The sequence below is a fragment of the Pinus tabuliformis genome, chromosome Q, assembly GCF_031772625.1.
Source record: "Pinus tabuliformis cultivar Carrire ecotype Pingquan chromosome Q, CPIR1, whole genome shotgun sequence".
Taxonomy (NCBI): Eukaryota; Viridiplantae; Streptophyta; class Pinopsida; order Pinales; family Pinaceae; genus Pinus; species Pinus tabuliformis.
Genome location: NC_142296.1, coordinates 640,867,127 through 640,893,864, shown reverse-complemented (window position 1 = coordinate 640,893,864; position 26,738 = coordinate 640,867,127). Strand labels below are relative to the sequence as shown.

At 37.0% G+C, this 26,738-nt stretch overlaps 1 pseudogene; it reads right to left on the bottom strand.

Annotated features, from left to right (window-relative positions):
- Positions 1-6,311: 6,311 nt before the first annotated feature.
- LOC149221097 (putative serine/threonine-protein kinase WNK3 pseudogene) lies at positions 6,312-25,631 on the bottom strand (annotated as a pseudogene).
- Between the last annotated feature and the right edge of the window lie 1,107 nt (positions 25,632-26,738).

Sequence of the window (26,738 nt, the reverse complement as noted above, 5' to 3'; positions counted from 1 at the left end):
AAAATGAATTATTCTATTGGCCTATTCGGGCTTGTTTGCTAATAATGCTCTAGCCTTTTGAATCTCAACTTGAGCTATTTCTATCAATTCAATTTGCTCATAGATTGTTTGAATTGATCTCCATTTATCAGTGATGGACTGGCCAATTTTAGTCCACAAAATTGTTTTGATTTCTGACAGAGTTTTATGAAGAGTAAGGTCTTTCTCCAAGGATTTTACCTTATTTTCCAAGGCCTTCACTTCTCTTGTTTTTTCTGCCACAGTTATTTTGGATTTATCATAGCTCACCTCTAACTTGGCCAACTTTTCTTTGGCTTCCTTTAGCTCTACCATTTGGAGTTCTAAGGCCTTTATTTCCTCCATCATCTTTTCCATGCTCATGCTGGCATCTGGCATTGTTGTTGTTGCTGCTGTTGCTGATGTAGTGCTTGGTGTTGTTGATGACGGATCAGTAGGAGGGACTGTTGTTGTGACTGTAGAAGGAGCAGTTGTAATAATTGGAGCTGTTTGAGAGGGCTGAGAGGCCAACTCTCCCTGTTTTCCTTGTAGTGCCTCCTCTAATGCCTTCTTTGTTTCTGCCAATCTCTCATTCAACCTCATTAGTAAACCCATCGTGTCATCCTCTGTTTTCTGCTATGCAACTTCTGCGGGTTGTGGATGCATTGTGATGGGCAGCTTGAGCTGCTTCCTGAGAGCTGCAATATCTTCTTCTTTATTTTTTATTAATGCCTGGATGCCTTTGGGATCCTTGGGATCATGTCCCAGCTCTATGATAATTTCTTTTAAGGATTTAATTCTATTATCCTTAGCCAAAGAAGAAGCCTTTTCCAGCTCCAATTAGGTAGAAGTATTATGTAATGAATTTTGCAATTTCTGAGCTAGTAATGCTTTGTCTGCCAAGGTGGAGTACACCATTTTTCCGGTTTGTTTATGTAATTCAATCTGGTCCATTGGGTGGATGTCTTTAGAGAGAACTTCCAGATTGGTCCTGATATAATCAGCAGCTGACTATGGCTACTGCATTGTGGGCTTGAAGTGACTAAGGGTCATTTTCCCTTCTTGAATATCATAGGCTGCCATTAGCCTTTGTTGATTTGTGGGGGCCATTCTCAACAATTGATTATAGAGTTGGATCCTTACTGGCTCATTTCTAGCCTTTATTTCAGTAAATGCTTTCTTGATATCTGAGCCTTGCTTGCTCTGTTGTTTGCTCTGTGGCCTGGTGGATGTAACCTCCACACCATGCTGCCTGTCCAGCGCTTGCTGATATGAGCTAGTTGATGTTTCCAAAATTGGAGGAGTCTGCGGTTCAGTTGTTCCCTCACCCCTTAGGTTTCCTGCTGACTCTTCCGCCAGTTCCTCTTCAGAGTAAGGATTTAACCTTTGCCTCTTTTCCCCTTGATTTTATGCTGATCCACTTACAGGTGTCTTCCTGCCTGTCTCTTTTTTTGGCTCTTTCCTCATTGAGAGGAGTTTGCAACACAGGGATTTTAGGTACCTTTGTTTGTGTTGAAGGACCTTGCCCTTGGCTTTGTTCCTTTGATGTATCTGGCGGATCTGCCATTATATCTTGCTGCTCAGAATGCAGTACTTCTTTGCCTTTCGTTGTTGCTGCAGATGGAGTACTTTCTTGGGCAGGTTGTTGTGAAGTTGTAGCAGATGATGTGCCCGCTCCAATGTGTTGAGGAAATTTGAAAGGGACCTGTCCAAAAGAGTCCAGGTCAAGTGTTTTTTCAAGCCCTTTCATTACTTTTTCTAATTTCTCTTCCTCAGAGATCTCTTCTACTAGTGTGCCCTCTATCCATTCTTGTTGATTAGCATATTGTTGAATTTCAGGGATTTTGTGGTGAACATATCCTGTTAGCTTGTTTTTGACTCTTCTAAAACTTATGAAATATTCGGGGTCATATGGTGACCAATGAAAACTTTGTTTTAGCATAAGTTGATCCCTTAAAATCTTATCTGCTTCTTCCCAGGCTTCTTCCCTTTTATTGAAGATAAAAGGGCCCAATTGATTTCTTATCTTGAGCTGTTCCTTTTTCCTAGCACCATAGAAATGAGTCAAATCTGAACTAATAAATTGCCTGAAGTATTCCAGGGAAAATAGTCTCATAGGGGCATACTTTGGCAACTTATAGGGGGATAGTTCACAACCATAAATCCTGATCACTATGTGATTTTGGTAAAAATACTAGTCACCAATACTGTAGTCCTTTGAGAGATGCAAAATTTTCTGCATTTCAGTAGAGAGCCTGGCAGGAGGAGTTATTAATAATAGAGAAGTAGCTGGATATATGAACAGGTCAATAAACTCACAATATGTGTAAGGGGAGTTATGGACTTCATGGAATACTAAAGTCCAGAAAATTACAGACCTCCTTTCTCCTTTGAGGTCCAATATTCTAAGAGAAATTTGAAAACTATCAGGTTGATAGTACAGCAGCAAATGATATATGTAGGATGTGTATTTGAACACTCTCTCTCTGTCCAAGTTCATGAATTGCTCATGGATTTTATTGGCTATGAAGGTGGCATAATCATATTGGACAGCAGGGGGCTGTCCTGGAGTGAATATAGACATCAACACTAAGACAGTTTCATCAATATGCTCACTGGTTTTGAATCCCAAGATATATGAAATCATATCAGTAATGACTACACCAGCTTCATTGAACCAGACCTGATTAAAAGGAGGTGGCTGTCGGGCTGGTGGTCTAGTTTCATGAATAATTGAGCTATTCTGGTTATCTCTGAACTGGGCAGTCTGCCAGCTTGGTCAACTAAGAATTCCATGGTGAGATGGGCCAGAGGCCGAGTGGGCTTAAAGTGCAACATCTCATTTATGGATTGAGGAGTAATATAGAAGAGGACAGTCCCAGATGGAGCCATAACTGCTCTTTGTGTGGGGTCATAATTTTCACAGCACAAATGGATGAGATCAGGCAGCACATTCACTGAAGGGAGGTAATAGATAGGCATGTTGGACTCCCAAATTCCCAAGACATCAGTGTTGCTTCTGTAACTATTTCTAATTTCACAAAAGGCTTGCAGGTGAGGCTTGTCACCCATCATATCCTTAATTTGGAAATCCCTGTCAGCAAGGGGCATCCATTCCAACTCCTTATGTGGTGCATTCAAGGGGGCAACCTTCAGGGCCACTGGAGCTTCCATGCTTCAATTGTCTGTGTTTATAATTGGAATTTGGGTTTGTGCAGCAACAGAAAACGAAATATTGGCTCTGAGGGTTTTCTCAGGAAATTGCAGACTGAGTTTTAATTAGAAATCGCCACTAGGTAAAATTCATAGTAAAAAACAAAGTTTGCAGAGTTTAGTCGGGAAGCTGGATAAAACAGTGGAAATGGTGCTCCTTTTGCAGGTGATTTGACAAATTTAACTCAATATTTGGGCATTTTTTGGAGATTTTGCAGAGGAAAGTTAAAAATAGGGGGCTTGGAAAGAAGATTTTGGTAAATTCCTATTTTTATCAGCTCACTGTGTTTCTAGCTGCGACAGTTGAGTTTTTTGCGGAAATAATGGACAAAACAGGTATGGTTGGGGCGTATTTTTCAAGGGTTAGGGATTGAATTTGTTGGATTTATTGGTTCTTCGAGTGGAATGCAGAGAAAATAAGCTTAAATTTAGCTCGATGGGCGAATTTGCAAAGGGAAGGACAGTTCACAGGATTTCTTTGGAAAAAATGGGTAAAGTGGTGACTATAGTGCAGAGGTGCAGAGGCAGCACTGTGATTTTAACTCGAATTCTAGTTATCCGATAGATTTTTACAGAAAAACATCGAAAAACAGGGTTTATGAGAGAATTTCGGGTAAATACCTGTTTTATGGGCGCCTGGTACGAAATGTAGGTAGAAGACTAAGCTGAGGGGCCGAGCTGCAGAGTGAATTCCCCTGGGTGGCGGACTGTACAACGAAAATGGTGTTTTGGACGTCGAAAACCATGCAAACATCACATAGAAGAAACAAAGTAAAATGGACAAAAAACGATGTTTAATGGCTTTTTGACAAAAAATTTGATTTTGGCGGGTTTTTGGCGCGCTTTGGTCGGATGACATCAGCATGACGTCATTTTCATCGGGTAGCGGTGGTACGGGAGGTGACTTGGTGCTTACGTGGTGGACACGGCGGATGAAACAGTGATGAGGTGGCGGCTGACGGGGGTGCTGACGGGGGCGCTGACATGGGCGATGACGTCAGTAGCGGAAAGGGGGGCTGTTTATGGTTTTATCGCACTGCTTTATGTACCATGGCGGTTTTGGGCCAAAGGGACGCGATAAACTGTGGGGGCGACATGCATCCTGTAGTACGGCGGGAATACCCCTTTTTATCGGGCGCTATTTTTCGGACATCCGAGGGGTTCCGATATGGATGAGAGCCGTCCGATCTGTGGGATCGGATCCGACGGTTTGACAGGACGAGGAGTTAGCAGGGAGGTATAGCACGGGGCCCGCCCGATTTATTTATTGTTTTATATGTGTTGCGGGGTATAAAACCTTTGGTTATTGTGTTTTTTCGAGCGCGGTTGTTTATTTAACCGGGTGTTAAATAAACCCCAAACTTTATGTATGCAGAGGGGATATTATAAGATTCCAAGTGAAACTATAATTCCCGAAATGCCCTGTTTTATGGCTATAATTGCCGAGGGTTGGGATATTTAGATTTTTAGGAATTTTTATGTATATTTTTATAAAACAGGGGGGGGGGGGACATTATAAAGGAGCTATACAATAAATTTAAAGTGTTAATATGGTTTTGTAGATAGGAAACGCTAAGTTTATAAGGTATCAACTTAGGGTCTTAGGGAAATGAAAGTGAAATGGAATGATTATTTTTACACAAGAAATGTGGCTTGTTTTAGCTAAGTAAACATAGAGTTCCACTTAGTATTTCTCATAAAATGAAGTGAATTAGGTGTACTCAGTAGATCTCAGAGACCTTGAGGGAAGTTAGTAAATGTTCTTGGGGAAATGAAGGGGGAAATTATTCATGCTCCACCTGTTTTGCAGCAACTTTTCCATGGTACTTGTGATATCCATGAGATAAAACATATTCCAAAGGACACAACTGATCACCAACTTGCTTCTGCAACATCAAACTGCCTACCCAACCTAATACACCTAACATTTTTTCTTCTTTCTCCTTGGGTGCATTTGAGCTAGCAAACCCTTTCTCTCTTGTTTTCTTTTGACTACCCTCCTATCTAGGTCTTCCCTTATCTCTTCCAGGGGCTCAGATTCAGATATTGAGCACCCTTGCTTCTCTACCTAACTACTGATCTGCCAAGCTTAAACTGTTGGAACAGATCTTTATTCTCTAGTTCTAAAACAAGAAATTTAAACATGGACTGGCCAGGATTGAGCTCTTTGGCCATCCATCAAATGTGACAGAAGTCACTGATTGCATAACTTGAACTTGTTTGCAAAAAAATAAGACAGTAGTGGCATTTTGACTAGCACACTTTCTTGGTCTTTCTTTGGGGTTCATTTCCTTTATTCTTGACCATTTCATTCTTTTGCCCTTTGATTTTTCTTTTAGGGCATGCCCTCTTTTCATTTCTTAAATTTTTTATTTTTTTGGAAATATGGAACCTTTGCAGCATGTAAAGGATGATCATATTTGGCATTTCCACAATCAATCATGAAATATGACACCTATTGGTATAGGAACCTAACATCTGTAAAGCTAATTCTACTAAAAGGAAAGAAAAATAAAATTACAATGTGGCTGCAGCCTTAGCTGAGAACAACTAAGTTCCTTCTGGGAATCATAACTACCCCATATTTGGGGAAACCAGTTTAACATTACAAAAAACCATGCAGAAGACCGGGAAAACATCGACAAAACTGGAATGAAGACTTGAGACATCACCATCTGAAGCAGTTGAGAAACAAGACAGAATTGCCTAACAAGTAAACGAGAAACAAAACCACAAACGACTGGACCTAACCAGTCAGCAGCAAAACTCTGAGATGGCGCGTGGGAGTCCACGTGGCATCACATTGGGACGTCCTGGTCAGGAGCCTCCTCGACGATGGGGCACGCGTTCCCATACCAGTGCTTGCCTTCCTTCGCCACATCATTATCCACCCTACCACCTGGAAGTTCCGTCACCTGAAGGGTGCCGCTCGAGCTGCCAGCAATAGCCATCGAAATTGTGGCTCCATGAGAGCTGCCACCTGGTTGCCGAGTGTTGCCTACAGTATCATCTTCCACATGTTGACTGCCACGCCTAACTGCCCTGCCTTCATCCGTCGGGGGCTGCACAGAACCATGACGAACATCCATTTTACGAATGTCCTAAGGTTGCTCTGCAGAGTTTCGTGCAAGAGCACTGTGTTGTTCTTCTTCTTCTGTGAACATGATGGTGACATTAGCCATGATAATGGGCCAGTTCAGGTTGCTCTGGAACCTGTATTGATTCGTGTGGAAGGCAGTGTGAGGATAGTGTCTGCGGGGTGGACTAAGAGGGGGGGAGTTGGCCTGAGAAGGAGGCAGAGAAGCAGGTGGTGGTGACGGTTCATCACTTTGTGTTGCTTGAGAGTGAGCGCTACCACCTCGGTTACCTCCTCTGCGGCTCTACATGTGGTGCCAAATCATAGCAATGTGGCGGTAGAGAAGTTCAGGAGAATTGGGGGCCTGGAAGGAAAGCAGAGAATGCACAGAGGGCTCCTAGAAAGGATTCAAAGGGGAGTTCTTGGAATGGGAGTAATGATACCCATTTCCAAAGCCAAGACAGCAGAGAAGCCAACAACGTTTTCCTGTAGCAGTTCTACTACAGGGGTTTCCTGCTTGGAGCAGGCAAATGCTGAAGGAGGGAGGACAGACAGAGGGGTTAATGGGTGCCATGTTAAATCAAATAGCATTCTTATCTCGGCCGGAGTGACCATTAAAGTCTTCCTGCAGGTGGGCCTGCTCTCTCCTTAAGTGAGTCTGCGGATGCCATGACTAAACCTGGGGTGGTGCACTGGCCACCATCTGGCTAGGCTGAGCACCGTCATTCCATCATTTCACCATTAATGCTCTTGAGTTTCACCCACATCTAGGTCATCCTACGAACATTGTTACTAGTCATTGAAACTATATTTACCATTGGTTGAACTGTTGGAAATAGCAATAAAAAATGCTACATGTAGAAATGCTATAAATAGCATTTTAGGTACCAGTGTTGGACATAGCAACAAGGAATGAAAAATGGAAGTGCTAGAAATAGCATTGCTATAAATAGCATTTTGGGATAGATTCCTATTTTAGTTAGTCCCTGAACTAAAATTGAGAAGTAAAATTCGAATTTGATCTTAGCATTTGTTTGTAAAATAATCAATTAACTCATCTTGAGTTAATTAGTTGTTGGAAATCAAACATGAAGTCTATGTGAAGACATGCAACAGTTTCTCCATTGATTGAGGAAGTTATCCCTTGATTAAAGGAGATCAAGACGAGTCGTACTTTGATTTGTAATTAGTTAGCTCAGTTAACTAAGTTAAGTCCAGTTAGATTAGCTCAAATAGTTTGTTGAACTAATTGTGAGTTCATTTAGTTAATGCATGCATGCATGTAACTGCTGCACTTCAGATAACTGAATATTCTCTCATAAATAACTCATGCATGTCAGTTCAGTCAGAGACCCAGTTGAGATCAGAGGAAGGGACAGTGTACTATCAGTTGGAGGAATTTTCCTTGTTATGAAACGAGCTCAAGAAAAGATAGAAAAGATAGATCAACGCCTTAGAATTCAGCCTCTTCGAGGGGCAACCTCCTTTACATTACATAAATGAACAATTCTTGGATGATTCAAATGACAAAACCTCCTTTCTATATATAGGAGTCTATGGAGTCACAATATAATCCAGCCGACCTAACAATAATAATATAAAGCCACAAAAATAACAATAGAGGGATTCTATGGGCACATTAATAACAATATGGGGGCACAACAATATAAATAAGGGGTATAACTACAATAGTAATGGGGTAATTACTAGTATTATAGGGACCCAACATGCCCCTCTCCTTCAAAAAAGTGTTGTCCTCAACGCTTGAGTAGTTCTGGATACTTCTGCATAAAATTCTCATCCTCCCATGTGGAATCTTCAGCGGATAAGTTCTTCCACTTGATAAGGTACTCTGAAATTGATCGATTTCGTAGCTGTCGAGTTCTTGTTTCTATAACTGCTTCCGGTTCCAATATAATTTTTCCTTCCTCGTCAAGTTCTAGCAATATTGTTTGAACTGGGAGCTTGTCGCCTATAACCTTCTGCATGAAATATGGAAAACTGGGTGCAATCGAGAAGCTGTAGGAAGCTCCAATTTGTATGCCATAGTACCAATCTTTTGCAACACCTTGTACGGACCATAATACTTTGGTGATAATTTATTATCCTTCTTAGCTTGCTTGAGGGACATTTGCTTATATGGTTGTAGCCGTAGGAATACCCAATCACCTACATCAAAACTTCTTTCACTGCGATGTTGATCTGCCTGTTGTTTCATTCTATTTTGTGCCAACACGAGGTTATCCTTTAAGAGTTGGAGGACTTGTTGTTGATGTTCGATGTGATGTTCCACTGCCTGAACCTTAGAATTTTCTCTTAAATATGATGTGATGGATGGTGGTTGATACCCATAAAGTGCCATAAATGGGGTCATTTTTGTTGCTGTATGAAAGGAAGTGTTATACCACCATTCAGCCAGAGGCAACCATTTGACCCATTGTGTCTGTTTATCAGATACAAAGCAACGAAGATATCCTTCCAAACATTTGTTTACTATCTCAGTTTGCCCATCAGATTGAGGATGATAAGATGAGCTATGAGCTAACTGAGTACCAAGACAAGAAAATAATTGTGTCCAAAAATTTCCAGTGAAAATGGGATCTCTGTCACTTACAATAATCTTTGGGTTTCCATGTAGCTTTTGAATTGTTTCCATAAATGCAGTAGAAACTGTACTGGCTTTAAATGGATGTGATAATGCACAAAAGTGTGCATACTTGGTAAGTCTGTCAACTACCACCATGATGACACTCTTTCCCTCAGACTTGGGTAAACCTGTGATAAAATCCATTGAAACCTCCTCCCAATGTTGGCTTGGAATGGATAAAGGTTGTAATAGACCCGGTGTCTTAATTGTTTCAACTTTATTTTGTCGGCAAACCAAACATTCTGCCACAAACTTTTGAATATCTGATTTAAGGCCATCCAAAAAAATTCCTTCTTAACCCTGTGGTAAGTTTTTAAAAATCCTGAGTGCCCTCCTAAGGGAGAAGTGTGCAATTCCATAAGAATCTTTTGTTTTAGTTGGGAATTCTTACAGAGGTATAAGCGATCTTTGTACCATAACGAATCATTTTTCCAGCTAAATGTATCAGATGTACTGGAATCTTGTTGTAGCTTTCGAATAAGTGCCCACACTTCTTCGTCATTCTTCCATTCCTCCCTTGCTTCATTTATCCAATCTGGTTGGATAATAGAAATAGCGCACAACAATGCTTCCACATCCTCATCCTTTCTTGAGAGTGCATCTGCCACCACATTTTGCTTCCCTTTTTTGTAGATGATTTCAAAGTCATAACCCAACATCTTTGTGACCCACTTTTGTTGCTCTTCAGAGGATAATCTTTGTTCTAAAAAGTATTTAAGGCTATCATGATCCGTTTTTACCTTGAAGTGTCTTCCCATTAGGTAGGGTCGCCATTTCTTAAGTGCATGGAGTATTGCCAACATTTCCTTCTCATAAATAGCTTTGCTTAAAAACTTTCCCTTGATTGGACGACTTTCAAAAGCAATGGGTCTTTCATCTTGCATTAGAACAGCACCAATTCCATTTCCTGAAGCATCACATTCCACAATAAAGGTTTTTGTGAAGTCCGGTGTAGCTAAGACCGGTGCTTGGCACATTGCCTCTTTAAGATGTTCAAAGGCCTTTGTTGCTTCCGGAGTCCATGAAAATGCATCTTTCTTCAATAATGTCGTTAGAGGTGCTGCTATTCTCCCATAATTCTTAACAAACTTGCGATAATACCCTGTCAACCCAAGAAATCCGCGCAAATGCTTTATGGATGTGGGGATTTTCCATTCCTTAATGGCTTTAATTTTGCTAGGGTCTACCTTAACTCCTTCATGAGATACAATATGACCCAAATATTCCACCTCTTGGACTCCAAAGAAACATTTGGATCTTTTGGCATATAATTGTTTCTCCTCCAATAGTTGTAGCACCCTGTCAACATGTTCAACATGATCCTTCCAAGACTTGCTGTAGATTAGTATATCATCAAAAAATACTAACACAAATTTTCTAAGGAATGGTTTGAAAATTGAATTCATCAAACCTTGAAATGTTGAAGGTGCATTGGTAAGGCCAAAAGGCATGACCAAAAATTCATAATGACCCTCATGAGTTCTAAATGCCATTTTCGGAATGTCTTCAATCTTCATTCTGATTTGATGATATCCTAAACGAAGATCCAACTTGGTGAAGTAAATTGATCCATGCAATTCATCCAGTAATTCATCAATGACAGGAATGGGGAACTTATCTTTAATAGTGAGCTTGTTGAGCTCCCTATAATCCGGACACATGCGCCATGATCCATCCTTCTTGTGCACCAATACTACTGGAGCAGAGAAAGAACTTTGACTTGGTTGAATTATACCAGCCTCTAGCATTTCTGCAACCATACGTTCAATTTCACTTTTTTGGACATAGGGATATCTGTACGGCCTGATGTTTGGAGGAACACTTCCTGGAATCAGATGAATAGCATGATCATGATCACGCATAGGTGGGAGACCTTTGGGAGTCTCAAATACCTTGGAATGATTGTCCAGGACTTTTTGGAGATCTGGAGAAATAGATGATTCTAATGTGGAAACATCTAGCGAACATAATTGTGCAATTACACCCCTTTGCTCCTTTTTTAGAAGCTTTGTCATACCATTAGAGCTGATTATCTTTCCTGGTTTCCCTGCAATACCCCTTAATTCAACTTCCTTTCCTTCCACAGAAAATTTGATGAAAAGTTCTTGAAAATTAAAAGCTATTGTACCCAAGGATTGTAGCCATTGGACTCCTAGTACAACATCAGCACCTCCCATTGGAATGGAAAGCATTGGGCTAGTCAATACATATTCTCCCATGGATAGCTTGATATTATGGCACTTTCCAGAGAAATTTATTGTTCCTCCATTTGCAATCATCACTTGACACTCTGGTGCTGGATATAGGAAGCAATTCAATTCTTTTGCTACCCTACAATGAATAAAATTGTGGGTGCTTCCTGAATCAATCAACACTATTACCTTTTTCTTCTTGATTTGTCCTTCTATCTTGATGGTTTGAGGAGTGGTAATTCCCGCCAATGCATTACAAGATATGGTCGGATTTATTTGTTCTTCATCTAGGCTTTGTTCCTGGAGCATCTCCTCTTCTTTTGACCTTTCTTGCTCCTTTTCTTCTTCCTCTTCACAATCTATGTAGAATAATTTCTTCTCAGCACACTTATGACCTTTAGTGTATTTGCTATCACAACTATAACAAAGCCCTTTTGCTCTTTTTTCTTCCAATTGTTGTGGTGTCAACCTTATAGGTTGTGGAAGACTTGGGGCAACTGCACTTCCGTCTTTATAGTTGTGAGTGGTATGCTTCCTAGTTGCCATAATTTTGCTTTCCATTTTTCTTGCTAACCTGAATGCCTTCTCTAATGAATCAGGTTCCCAAAGTCGAACATCATGTTGGATATTATCCTTTAAAGACCCTATGAACACATCAATCCTATGCTCCTCTGGAATATCTTTTACCCTTATGTTCAATTTTTGGAACTCCTCAATGTGCTCCATTATTGAACCCTTTTGTTTGAGACTTATCAATTGGCTAAAAAAAGTGTTGCTTTTTGTATCCTCATAATGTGCTATCAATTCTTCCGTAAAAATTGCCCAAGTGATAAATTTTTTACGAGAGCAAAGCCATTGATACCATACAAACTGATTTGGTTCCAAATATAAAGTTGCCATACGTACCTTTTGTGTGTTTTGCACATTATTGAGATCGAAGAACTGCTCCATCTGTAATATCCATGTGGCGGGATCCTTGCCATCAAACTTCCTCATATCGATTTTTGGAATATGGTGGGTCTTCGATCCAACATTAGAGTCTATGGAATCATGATTAACATTTCTTTTGTTCACATCATGAGTTTCCTTTACAACCTTTTCACCATTAGTAAGTATTTCTTGTAGAAAATTTGTCAAATATGTCTTCAAATCTGCCATGTCTGTCTTTAAATCTGTCCTCAAATCTATCTTTAGATCATCCATCTTAGCTTCCATGCCCTTTATCTTAGATTCCACGCCATTTATCTTAGCATCTGTTAGCTTTTGTGAGCGTGACATTTGTTGCACTTGTTCTTGTAATTTTGATATATCATGTAGCATTTCTTCCTCTTCTTCATGAGTCATGCTAGAGCTTTCAGGTTCCTTACTAGGTGTTTGAATTTTCTTTCCTCGGGGCATCAGTTACCAATAATAATGCTTTACTATGCCCTTTGAATTCCTTCAAACCAAGCTTATGCAAAAATAAAAAATAAAAACTACACACCTTTTTTTTACTTTGTAGAAGCCTGATATTGAATCTGATGTATCTCTGTAATTTCGAATCATCCAGTTCTGAAATTGTGACCTGTAGTAGCCTTCTATGTTCTCTTTCCAATGCCACTAGTCTGATCCAAATTGGATTCTCCAAGAAATAGTTATTCACAATCTCCCGCAGTGACCTGATTATAGACTAGTTCAGTAGAGCGAACTTGTATGAAGTGCCACATGTCACTGTTTCAACCTTTGACTCTAAAAAATATATAAAATAAAACTACAGTCTGTCCTCTTTCTTTAACTTCTTATGAAATTTCAATCCGATGCTCAGAAAGAAAGTTATGACGATTTTCCCCAGGTCACCTGTTTTGAGTGTAATTCAGGAGTCTGCAAAAAGACCAACTTCCGGAGATCATATCTCCGAAAATATCACGCGAAAAGCTCTGAAATTCGGACCCAAGGTTCAGCGCGATTTCTTCTCAAATGGGTTTTTTTTGTGACTTCTGAAATGTCACAGAAAAAAAGTTATAGTGAAAATTCCACGATGACCTGTTTGGAGCAGCGAAACCCTAGAATCCAAAGCTCTGATACCAAATGTTATGAAACCAGCTCAAGAAAAGATAGAAAAGATAGATCAACGCCTTAGAATTCAGCCTCTTCGAGGGGGCAACCTCCTTTACATTACATAAATGAAAAATTCTTGGATGATTCAAATGACAAAACCTCCTTTCTATATATAGGAGTCTATGGAGTCACAATATAATCCAGCCGACCTAACAATAATAATATAAAGCCACAAAAATAACAATAGAGGGATTCTATGGGCACATTAATAACAATATGGGGGCAATGGGGGCACAAAAATATAAATAAGGGGTATAACTACAATAGTAATGGGGTAATTACTAGTATTATAGGGACCCAACATTCCTATATAGGAAACTCATCCATGTAGAAGGAATTATCACCTTCAGGATTGCGCAGTTACTTCTGAGTTTAGTGAGCAGTGTGAGAGGCCAATTCACACAGGTGGCGACATTGGACCCCAGGAGAAACTGTGCAAGGAAATAGGAGGCTTGGAAGGAAGAGAAGAAGGTTTGTGAGAAGCCTTTGACTGTCTATGAGCAGCGGAGGGATTGTACTGAGCACTGGATAGCTTGTGAGCTAAATCTTTGTGTAATCCGGACATATTTCCACTTGTATGATAATACAAAGATCGGGATTTTTAGCTAAGGCTTTCCTTAAAGCGTTATTTTGTGTTTCATGTGTATGATTTCTTCCTCTCTGTTATATGTGTTCTGATTGATCTAGCTCACATTGATTAAGCTTCCGCAAAGTTTGATTGTAGAAGTAGATCTAGTTTTTTACTTTAGTATATTGCATTATCAAGTGATCTATAGTGGGAATTTCTACATGGTGTCAGAGCAAAGGTGATCAAAGCGAAGAACAATGTACAAGAAGGGAGAAGTTCAAAGTTTGAGGTTCCTGAATATAGAAATCGAGTTCTTATCACATCTCAATTTCACCAATGGCATTCAACGGTTTAAGACTCGAGTATTCCCTTGATAGCAGCTCAAATTATATAACCTGGAAGGATTTCTTGGAACTAGTATTAGAGGATAATATTTTAAAGGACTTCATTGATCAAGAAGTCCCTAAGCCCGCATCAGCTAATGCTACAAAATTGGTAGAATGGAAGAAATGTGTGGCTCGAGCAAGGAGAATCCCTCTAGAGGGAGTTCGAGACCACATAGTCTTGAGTCTCCATGGGAAGGAGACACCATTTTCGATGTGGAAAACATTGAAAGATCTATATTAGAACAACAGTGATCAGAGGAAGCTGGCGCTAAAAGACAAGCTTCAGAAAATCAAGTGTGAAAAGGAAGACACAATATCTATGTATTTGAACAAGCTCACCACCTACAAGGATGAGCTTGGAAGCATAGGGATCACGACAGCCGATGATGACATGATGAGTCTAGCTCTCCTCGATATTCCTAAGAGCTAGCATAGCTACCAAGACTCGGTAAATGGAAGAGAGAAATTGCCAGTTTGGGAACGACTTTGGTCAGATCTAATGCAGGAGGAGATAAGAAGAAGCACCAGAGATGGTTCTTCATCCAAGGAGGATGAAGAAAATTGTGCCTTAGTGAGTAAGGCAAAGAAAGGGAAGGAGAAGGATTCTCATCCCAAATCGATTTCTTCCCATGGTGGGAAGAAGTTTGAAAAATCGAAAGTGTGATGCTTTCATTGTCATGAGGTGGGCCATTTTTCTACATATTGTCCACTGAAGAAATCTAAGATGGGATACAAGGAAGGATCTGAAGGTGAGGCATTTGCCTCACAGTTCGAGTTGGACTTCACCCTCTTCACATGCATGGTTTCATCCGTGGTGGGATGTGGTTGGTTTCTTGACAGTGCAGCTTCTTTCCACATGACCAGCGACAAGATTTTGTTCAGTACCTTGCAGGAGAAAGATCTCCAAATACTCATAGCGATGGGTAATGATGAAAAGTATAGTGTCTCAGGTGTAGGCACAATTGTTTTTCAGAGGGAGCATGGAGCTCACATTACCTTGACTGATGTCAAGTATGTACTAGTACTGAGGAAAAATTTGGTGTCGATCGTAATGATGGAAGAGAAAGGCTATGAGGTGGTCTTCAATAAGGGAAATGTTTTCCTTCAACACATGACCACTAGACAGGTGAAGCAGATTGGTTCATGAGTGAAGAACCTGTATGCTCTTGAGGTTCAAGATGCATGCAAAGCCTTGATGAGTAAGGCAACTGATGGAGACTTGGTGGTTGAGAGGGAGAGTACATTACCTCTCAACATGCAGTGCCAGAAGAAGTCTCAAACAATTATGGAGGAGCCACAATTGGTGAAGCAACTTTAGGAGGTTGTGGAGCAGCCACAACTAGAGAAGCTGAGAGGAGACCGAGTGGAGGCATCCACTCATGCAGAGACCTCTAGTAGGGGGGAATTTCGAGCCAAGTGGGTAGAGGGATCACATGCATCCATACCTCCAGGTCAGAGGTGGGGCAATGTGGAGTGACAGTCCCAAGAAGGCTGGAATAGGGGCAGGATCATTGAGGTACCCAACCTCTTTGATTAGACCCAATGAGGAGCCGTAGGATTGGCTGACTGGGTAGAGATAGATGTGGATGGAGTGACAGAGGGAACTTTAGCATCAAAGGGTGTTTCTAGCCCAACAGGGAGGTCAGTTGGAAGTTTTTTTTTGTTTCCAGAGTTGTTGGAGCAACAACACTTGAGAGAAGTGTTACATGCAGAACATTCCAAAGGTTCAGGATCATGTTTGAGTTGAATGCCTTTCTTGTTGAGAGGGAGTGTTGGAAATAACAACAATAAATGCTAAAAATAGAAATGCTATAAATAGCATTTCAAGTACCAGTGTTGGACATAACAACAAGGAATGAAAAATGGAAGTGCTAAAAATAACATTTTGGGATAGATTCCAATTTTAGTTAGTCCCTGAACTAAAATTGAGAAGTAAAATTTAAATTTGATCTTAGTAGTTGTTTGTAAAATAATTAATTAATTCATCTTGAGTTAATTAGTTGTAGGAAATCAAACATGAAGTCTACGTGAAGACATGCAACCATTTCTCCATTGATTGAGGAAGTTATCCCTTGATTAAAGGAGATCATGATGAGTTGTACTTTGAGTTGTAATTAGTTAGCTCAGTTAACTGAGTTAAGTCCAGTTAGATTAGTTCAAATAGTTTGTTGAACTAATTGTGAGTTCAGTTAGTTAATGCATGCATGCATGGAACTGCTGCACTTCAGATAACTGAATATTCTCTCGTAAATAACTCATACATGTCAGTTCAATTAGAGACCCAGTTGAGATCAAAGGAAGGGATAGTGTACTATCAATTGGAGCAATTTTCCTATATAGAAAACTCATCCATGCAGAAGGAATTATCTCCTTCAAGATTACGCAGTTACTTCTGAGTTTAGTGAGCAGTGTGAGAGGCCAATTCACACAGGTGGTAGCATTGGACCCCAGGAGACACTGCGCAAGGAAATAGGAGGCTTGGAGGGCAGAGGAGAAGGTTTGTGAGAAGCCTTTGACTGTCTATGAGCAGCAGAGGGATTGTACTGAGTGTTGGATAGCTTGTGAGCTAAAGCGTTGTGTAATCCAGACATATTTCCACTTGTATGATAATACAGAGATCGAGGTTTTTCACTGAGGCTTTTCTCAGACCATTCTTCTGTGTTTCATGTGTATGATTTCTTCCTCTCTGTTATATGTGTTCTAATTGATCTAGCTCAAATTGATTAAGCTTCCACAAAGTTTGATTGTAGAAGTAGATCTAGTATTTTTCTTTAGTATATTGCATTATCAGGTGATCTACAATGGGAATTTCTACAAGAACAATGTTTACAAGCTCGTGTTTAAATTTAGTGACGCTAAAAATGATCACATAAAGTTACAGGATTTCTAGGAGGAGAAAATCCTTTGAATTAGATGCAAAGTTTTGTTATGAGTCCATTCCAATAGATATTAACGCATCTAATGTGATTACCTCAAGATGCGCAACAAACTTTTTTGAAATGACAGATGATCTAAAAGAAGGGAATTTAATATTGAAGACATAAGCCCTCCTGAGACATATTCTCATGTCATTAAGGTTGGTTTGTACTACTGTGTTTCAAATATGTTTTTGCCTTTATTACATGTCCTAAGAATTTGGACATTGAACATAGGTGCAAGGATTCTATTACATGGAACAATCGCATAACCTACTCGCATCAAATTTCCATTCACATCCAACAAGTACACACATTATTTGATGAATCCATTAAACATCATTATATATTGCCCAATGAAAAGGGAATTAGAACAAAATTGGTATATGCTTCCAAATGATAAGGGAATTAGAACGTAGACCAAATCTGGAGGAGAGACAAAAACAATGCTAGAGTTGACTAAAGCGAACACCAAGCATTATTAGAAATTCAAGAAAATTGAGAGCAAATTTCACCACACTTGAGAATTTTTGATAAAGCATAATTAAGGAAACCACGCAAATGGGTTTGTCTACAACAGATTATCACTGCTCTTGTAGTGCTTTAATGTAAAAATGTGCCAAATTCCCCAGCCGTTAGACAGGGCCTTTCCAAAAAGCTGCATCTTCACAAAAATTGGCATTAGAATGTAAAAAAATATACTAGGAGATAAACATAGTTAGAAAAACACAATTACTAAAAAATTTAATTCCAAAAACATAAAAAATCTATATTGGATATCTTTTGTTCTTCTTATTTTTATTCATTTGCCTAAAACAACCAAATACATTCTCTAAATTTTTTACAACTATGGAAATTGTCTTCACATCTCTACAAAAATCATTACTAATCATCGGATTCTAATTCCAACTAATTAGCTGAGATTGATTCTTTATTAATCCATAAAATGTGTCCAGAGAACTAAAAATTTGCTCACACCTTAAGCATTATTTTCAACACTCCCATTTAATGCTTAATGGGGAGACTCCAAACATATTTCACATATAATGAAACTTTTATTTTGGTAATGTTTGGTGAATATTTTAGTAACTTGATCATTTATTTTACAAAACTTTATTTCAATTTCCTTTTCTGCAACATAATCTCTTGTGAAATGATATTTGATATCAATATGTTTGGTGCTATTATGAAACAATAATTTTTTACTTATGGCAATTGTAGATATGTTATCATAATAAATAATTGTGGTATCTTGTTGCTCTTGCTTCACTCTATTAATATTTTCTTCAACCAAAATTGTTTAACGATTTTTGTTATCATTGCAATGTACTCTGCATCTATAGAAGATAATGAAATAGTTCACTTTTTATTTAAATACCGCTATGCTGCACCTAATCCTAGTATGAAAACAAAACTTGAAGTACTTTTTCTATCATCGAGGAATCCACCCCAATTGTTATCTGTATAACAATACAACCCAAAATTATTCGTTGAAGTATACTAAATACCAAATTTGCTTGCTCCATGGGGATGCCTCGAAATTCCTTTTGTCACTCTAAAATGAATGTTACTTGGACTTAAAATGAATCTAGAAATCAAGTTTATTGCTCACATAATATCAGGGCTATTGGATGTAAGATACATAAGACTTCCTATCAATATCATATAGGATTTAGCATTTACCTTTTTAACTCCATATTCTACAGATTTGTTTTCAATTCTATTCATGGGTGTGCTCATGGGTTTACTAATTTTTCATTTTCTATTTGCGAAGAAGATTTTTAACATATTTTTCTTGTGAAATAAATATATCGTCATCTATTTGCCTCACTTCTATGCCAAGAAAATAATGTGTCAATCCCAAATCAAAAATCGAGTCATCATAGCATGTTTGAATGTTTCCTCTAAGTGATTACTTGAAGTATATATCAAGTCATCTACATATAAACAAACAATCATTATATCATTACCATATGACTTAATATATTATATGAGTTCATTTTCACTTCTGTTAAATCAATTTTTAAGGTAACAATTGTGAATTTTGCTATACCATGCTCTTGGAGTTTGTTTAAAGCCATAAAGAGATTTTTCAACTTATACACTTTGTGTTCATTTCCTACAACTTCATATGCTTAGGGATACTCCACTGTTATAGACATTTTTTGGCATTGCAACCCAAATCATAAATGTCAATAAACCAAGGGCTCTTAAGTCCCTAAAAGTGTTGTTCCGACCCCTAAAAGAACAAGGTCAACTGATTGCATCTTCTCCTGGAATTTATCCATGAAAAACTACTTAGAACTAGTCAAAACTGGACCATTTCACCTGCTCCATAGGCAAAGTGCGTTGCATCCCACCTGAGTACACACAGTAGGTGCAATGCATGTCAAAAAACCCTTCTATGGGGTGCGATGGGTGAGAGTGGACAAATGGCAGGGTCAATCCGCAAGGTGGAGGAGCATGGAACCTTCCAGAAACCTCTCCTGTGACACTTGCCTCTCTGAATTCGACCAGGGATGAGTAAGAGATCATCAATCTCCAAGTGGAATCAAGAACTATCAGAGAGAAGACACTAGTCAAATCTCAAAAGCTGACTCACCCCCCTTGCAAACATCTATATATGGATCCCTCATCCCAGAGATCCAGGGGCTGGAATTTTGTATCTTGTAAGGAAGTGCTGCTGGTGTTTTGGTGCAATATCATAGTGTTGGGTGATCTAAGCTTTCCATGAGGTGAAGAAGGGCTTCTTGCTGAGGGGATGACGCTGGGTCAGAACAATTGGTTGTAATCTCCTTTGCTCTTTCTTGATTATTAATAAAGCTATTCAAGTTTTCCTCCATGTTCTTGTATGATTAATGATATATACTTTTATGTGGTCAATGTACATCTGATCCGATATTGTTTATGATAGTAGATCTCTGTTCTTGGATAGTATTATGCCACTTTGATTCTACAGGTACTCCTTAAAGCTGGGTAAACGAGGAAGCGAGTGGCAAAGATCTACCAGAAGAGAGAGGAATCAAGCAAGGAACCAAGCTCAAGATAGAGGTTGGTCTCCTTCTTTCTTCTCTCATCTACTTCTCATAAAGGAAAATGAAAGTAGTTTTACTGTGTTTGTTTCTAAGGTAGCTATCACCCTTAGTGGGACTAGCAGTTCTGTATAGACACTAGTTTTCCCGATAACAAAATGGCGACTCTGCTGGGGAGCGAATAGATTGTTTGTTTATCTACATTTGTTTACTTTATAAACTTACAGACGGAGCCTGAAGTTGAGCCAGGTAGCCTTCGAACTGCATTTGCTATGCAAATGCAAAGTAGATAAATGCCGCTTCAGTCTATCTCCGGGTTTTGTTTATGAATTAAACAATTGATTTACAAGCTCTCTAATTGCCCTTGTGGTGGCTCTAGTAACCTCTTTAGATCTACCCCTGTGATTGATTTACTGATTACCACTTGCTCGGCCTAAATCCCTGAACTGAACTGCAAACTGTGACTCGGAACCCAATCAAAGTCTTGTCCCTGGTCCATCGCACTGTCTGTTCTGTGAACTTCAAATGCATTGCACTTCCCGAGTGTAGTAGGTGCGTTGCATTTCAGTTTCATTGTGTTACAGGTGCGCTGATCAGACAAGGCCTTATTCCTAAATTTTGGTTTCTGTGTTCATTCTTTTCAGCTCTATTCAGGAGATTTGCTGCCTATAGTCAGTACACCTCTATTGAACCCCCTTTCCTTGCTGATATTCCACATCCATTGTGCAAAGAACTATAAATGTTTTTATGTATTTTTTGAGTCATTTTCAGTTCTCCTTTACAAAGAAGTAGCATAATTGTACTGTCGTTTCTTGATTTGAAAGTGTCGCAAGTGTCGTTTTCAGTCATAGAAGAGAATCTGATTGTTCTTGATAGTCGATACCCTGTTACTCTTGTATTTGATCTGAATTAGTAGTTTTTCTAGTGTCGAAAGCAAGTTTTCAATTCCAAATCGCAAAGTGTTGTCATTGTCCTCATCTTGTCTTGAAAAGAAACTTGTTAGTAATTGTCTCTTTGAAAGATAATTCAGATTTGCGCATTAGCTTTCTTTTTATAACAATGTAAACTTTGAAACGGGAACTGATACTGTTACCCGTTTTGTAGAGATAGCAAAAAAGTGACCCGATTTTGAAAAGGGGTGATGCAAAACACACATGTTTTTTTTAGAGCATAGTTTTTTGCACTTTCATTTTTTTTATGTACATTGCGTTTTAGAATGGTAGTGATTTTCATGCTAATTTTAAAAAATGGTTATTCTGCATCAAACCCTTTTTTTAAAAGACCTATTTTTTGACTTTAAATTTTCTAATGTATAAAATGTAAATAATTATTTTGTAACCCTTTTTTTAAAAGACCTATTTTTTGACTTTAAATTTTCTAATGTATGAAATGTAAATAATTATTTCGTAGATTTAATAATTTTGGAAGTGATCTTCTTTTTCATATTTTCTAGTTTTTATTTATTTTTATTTTTTTTTGTAGTGGGGCTTTTATTGATTTGCATATTTAAAGAAGAAGGTTGATATTTTAAATTTTCAATATTCTACATATTTATACATCATTAACTAAATTTTCAATCCACATGAAATAATTGTCTCTAAAAAACAAATATAAAAAAGACAAAAACAAAAAATAAAAAATGTTAAAAAAAATTTATATCATAAACCATAAAAGAATTTGGGAAAAAAACAAAATTAAAAAAAAAAAAATATATATATATATATATATAAGTAAATATTGAGAAAAATATATATATTAACAAAAACTAGGAAAAAAAAATAGAAACAAACTAGTTTAAAGAAAAAAATAGAAAAATAACGAATTTTTTTTTAAAAAACTAGTGAAATTAATATTAAAAAAAAAAAAAAATGTAAAAAAAAAAAAAAAAAAAAAAAAATCTCACAAACCATAAAGAATTTGGAAAAAAGAAACAAAATTAAAATATATATATATATATATATATATATATATATATAGAAATAAAGAAATTAAAAAAAATATTAGAGAAAACTAGGAAAAAAATAAAAAAAAAAAAAAATAAATAAAAAAACTAGTAAAATTAATATTAAAAAAAAAAAAAAAAAATTTAAATTACAAAAAAAAAACCCAAAAAAATGGTTATTTTTTATTAAAAGAAACAAAAATGCAATTATCTTTTATTAAATATACCTATTTTATTTAAAAATAAATAAATAATTTTTTTTTTTAAAACAATCTTGTCTTTTATTAAAAAAAAAAAATTAAACAATTTTTATTATTATTATTATTTAATTTAAAAATTCAAATTATTAAAACTACATTTTATATTTTCAAAAAAAATTAAACCTACATTTTATGTTAAAAAAAAAAAAAAAAAAAAAATTTAAATTTACATTTTTTTTAAACCATCTTTTTTTAATTAAAAAAAAAATTATAATGGTTTTTTTAAACAATTAGTTATTTATTTCAAAATACAAATCATAAAAAAATTAAAAATAAAAAATATATATATATATATATATATATATATATATATTCTTAAAAAAATTTTAATTTTTTTATTTTAAATTTAAAAAATTATTAAATTTTTTTTAATTAATATATAAAAAATATTTAATTATAAATATGTTTGTTAAAAAAAAAAATTAAAAATATTATTATACATTTTTTTATTTTTTATTTATTAAAAGAATTTTTTTTAAAAATATTAAAATTTTTTAATGCTATTTTTATGGTTTTATTTAAAAAATAATAAAAAAAAATGAGGGCCCCCGGCCGCGCCACCACCGGGCGGTGGGAGGGCCGTGGGTCGATTCGGGGAATCGACCCATGGCCCTCCCGCCGCCCGGTGGTGGCGCAGCACGCAGGCCCTGGGCCACCCGGCCGCGCCACCACCGAGCTGCGGGAGGGTGTGGGTCGATTTTAATTACATAATCCAGGTATGAGACTAGCGCTCCGTGATGCAAGCAGATCGAGAAAACTTCTCGCAGATGCAGAGCAGGGAGATCTCGTCTCGTCTCAAACTCAAAGAACTCAAACTCACAATACAGACTATAGAGTTAAACTCCGTGATGCAAGCAGATCGAGAAAACTTCTCGCAGACGCAGAGCAGGGAGACTTCACTCAGACTTAAACACTTCTCAGACTCTCTAAAACTCTCAAGACTCTCCTCTTTGCTGCTCACAAAGTCTGCACCATGAAATGGTTTAATTTTGCTTGCACTAGTATTGACAGAGACCTTGTAGCAGGGATCATTGGACGACGAAGGCAAACAGTTCCTTAAAAATTTCACAATAAAACCCTTCTGTGGCAGTTGATTTATAAATTCCTGCAGTACCCGTTCATGCTTTTGTCTCAACTCCTCTATTTCTTCTTGTTGCTTAAGTAATAAGAGTTCGATTTTTTGGGTTACACTATTCTCATCTTCCAACTCATTGGTCAACAAGGTGGTACAATCTGGCAAAGTCACACCAGACCCTGAAGAAATAGTTTTACCATCTTGCTTGCCTGCAAGTACATTCTGGTCCAAATCATTAGCAATGTTGCAATCCTCCATTTGTAGATTCTCTTGGTTCATTCTTTTAAACCACTCTTGAGTATTGCCGTCAGTATTCATATCTTCAGCTAACATCTTCCCCTCAGCCACCACAGTATTCTTTATGACCTCAGAAAGAGAGTGGTTTTTCTCTTTATCAATCGCCACAGCATTTGCTTGCAAGTTGCCTCTCCCAGAAGATTTGGGAAACTTTGAACTTATATCTAAACCATCTCCTTTGTCCTTGTGATCAACGAATTCATTATGGTGATGCTTAACACTGCCTGAGGCAGACTGGACATGGTTCACTTCATCAAATCTGCCATGCATTGGCCCTTCTGCTTTAGAAGAAGCATTCATTAATGCAGTCTTCATGTACGAATCTGGAGTTAAGGATCTTGGGGAATCAGACCAATATTTGCGACCTGAAGGAAGGCGTTCAAGTACAAATGCACCAGAGGGCCTATCATTATCACTGAGCATCTCTGAAACATCATCTTCAATTGCAGACCTAGGATAATCAATATCCATCTCCTCCTCAGCAGTATCCACAAAAGGTAGTGCAGGTTGCCATTCTGGCACAAGAGCTTGTATTTCTGTATCAATCATGGCTGCAATATTTGTCACATCTTGATCTGATAGATCCAATTCCGTCACCATTTCACTTGCAACACTCATTGCAGTGTCAGCATCAGTGTCAAAGGGGAAGTGAATATTGCGAACATGACCTTCTGAATCTGCAATCCTAAGTCTTAAGAATACTGTGTTATCATCTTTTCTTTAACCCTTCACTGTGAAACCTCTATTCACCCTTGCCGGAGAAGGACTGCCTTCACCTTCCAAGTAACTCTCTAGATGTTGATAATCATCTCCTCTAGCTAATTCAGTAGGCAAACAAGATCCCACCATGGTATTGGAGGGGACTTGCAATGTCAGGTCCTGTGCTCTTTTTATATCTGCAAGCTTCTGCACACCGTTTGATTGTAAGGGTTTGCTACCCTGACTGGGTTCTTCTACAATTGTAGACAACTCTTTAGGACCAAACCCCAACAGATACAGTGGAGTAGGACAAGGTACTTGATCCATAATCTCGCCACCATCATACTGCAGAAAGGGATCCATCAACAACTCTCTGGCAGGCAACCTTCTGGATGCAGTAGCTAAGCATTTTTCTACAAACTCTCGGACTTCAGGATCCTTTACTTTATCCAAGGCAGCAGGTTTTTTACCCGAGGTCACTTTCTTGTAAATCTGGGCTGCATTTGCACACTCACTGTATGGATATTCGAAAGTAACCATCTCCAACAGACATACCAAAAGCATAAATATCAACCAACTCATTGTACTCTTCTTCATAAAGTTCTGGAGCCATGAACTCTGGTGTGCCAATCACACTATGAGCTGAATGTGCCTGATGAAGAATTGCTGCCAGTCCAAGGTCTCCAATTTTCACCTCTCCTTGATTTCCATTTACAAATATGTTGTCACATTTCAGGTCACGGTGAATGATGGGCGGATCATGACTATGCAAGTATAGAAGACCTCGCAAAATTTGTCGTGACCAATTTTTCACTGCTCTCATATCAACATGTTTATGTTTTCTTCGATACTGCCTCAATGTCCCCGATGTGAATATTTCTGTGATGAAATTGATATTGTCATTCTTGGTATCCACCCATGAGTTATAAAATTTAATAATATTCTTGTGCTTAAGTGTCTTCAGCAAATGAACCTCAGAATAAAGACATTCCAGATCCTCTGATCTTTGTAAAACATCTTGCACTTTTACCTGGTTCCAGGCAACTTCCATGCCTTCTAATTCATCAAAGGCTCTGTAAATAGTCTTGTAAGCCCCCTTTCCAAGCAACTCCTTGTATCGATCATAACGTCCATTAGGATCAACCTCCTCGAACTCTGAATCAGTTTCATGGCTGTCTTGTTCAGCAGGAGCATCCTTATGGTCTCCGCCAGATCTCTTATCAACCATTTTAAAAATAGACGTGTAGGCCCTGGGCCCCCGACCGCGCCACCACCGGGCAGCAGGAGGGCGTGGGTCGATTCCCGGAATCGACCCACGGCCCTCCCGCCGCCCGGTGGTGGCGCGGCCGGGGCCCTCATTTTTTTTTTTTTTATTTTTTAAATAAAACCATAAAATAGCATTAAAAAAATTTAATATTTTTTTAAAAAATTCTTTTAACAAATAAAAAATAAAAAAAATTTAATAATTTTTTTTAACAAACATAATTATAATTAATTTTTTTTGATATATTAATTTAATAAAAAAAAATTAATAATTTTTTAAATTTTAAATTAAAAATTTAAAATTTGTTTTAAGAAAATTAAATTTTTTTTTATGATTTATATTTCGAAATAAATAAATAATTGTTTAAAAACAAAAGTTATAAAAAAAAATTAAAATTTAATTTTTATTAAAATATTTTAATAGATTTTTTATTAATTTTGTTTTTATTAATTTTTTTTTAATAAATTAAAATTCAGTGATGATATAATAATTTAAAAAAAAAATAATAATTTTTTAAATTTTAAATTAAAAAATTAAAATTTGTTTTAAGAAAATTAAATTTTTTTTTATGATTTATATTTCGAAATAAATAAATAATTGTTTAAAAACAAAAGTTATAAAAAAAAATTAAAATTTAATTTTTATTAAAATATTTTAATAGATTTTTTATTAATTTTGTTTTTATTAATTTTTTTTAATAAATTAAAATTTAATAATTTTTATTACTACTGTTTAATGAATTTTTTCTTTCAAATTAAACCTTTTGAAAAAAAAAAAATTATCTTTAATTTTTTTTTGTTTGTTTTTAAATAAATAATGAAATTTTAATAAAAAAATTTATTTATTTATTTATTCTTAAATCAAAAAGACTATTTTTTGTAAGTTGAAAATGTTCTTTAATTTTTTTTATTTTTTTTTAATTGGAAAATACCTATATTTTTAAATTTCGATATTTTTTTAGTTTTTTTTTTTTTAATAATTTGAGCTTATTTTTGTCTTTTTAGTTTTTTCTAAATGTTTTTAATATTAATTTTACTAGTTTTTAATTTTACTTTTTTGTTAATTTTCTATTTTTGTT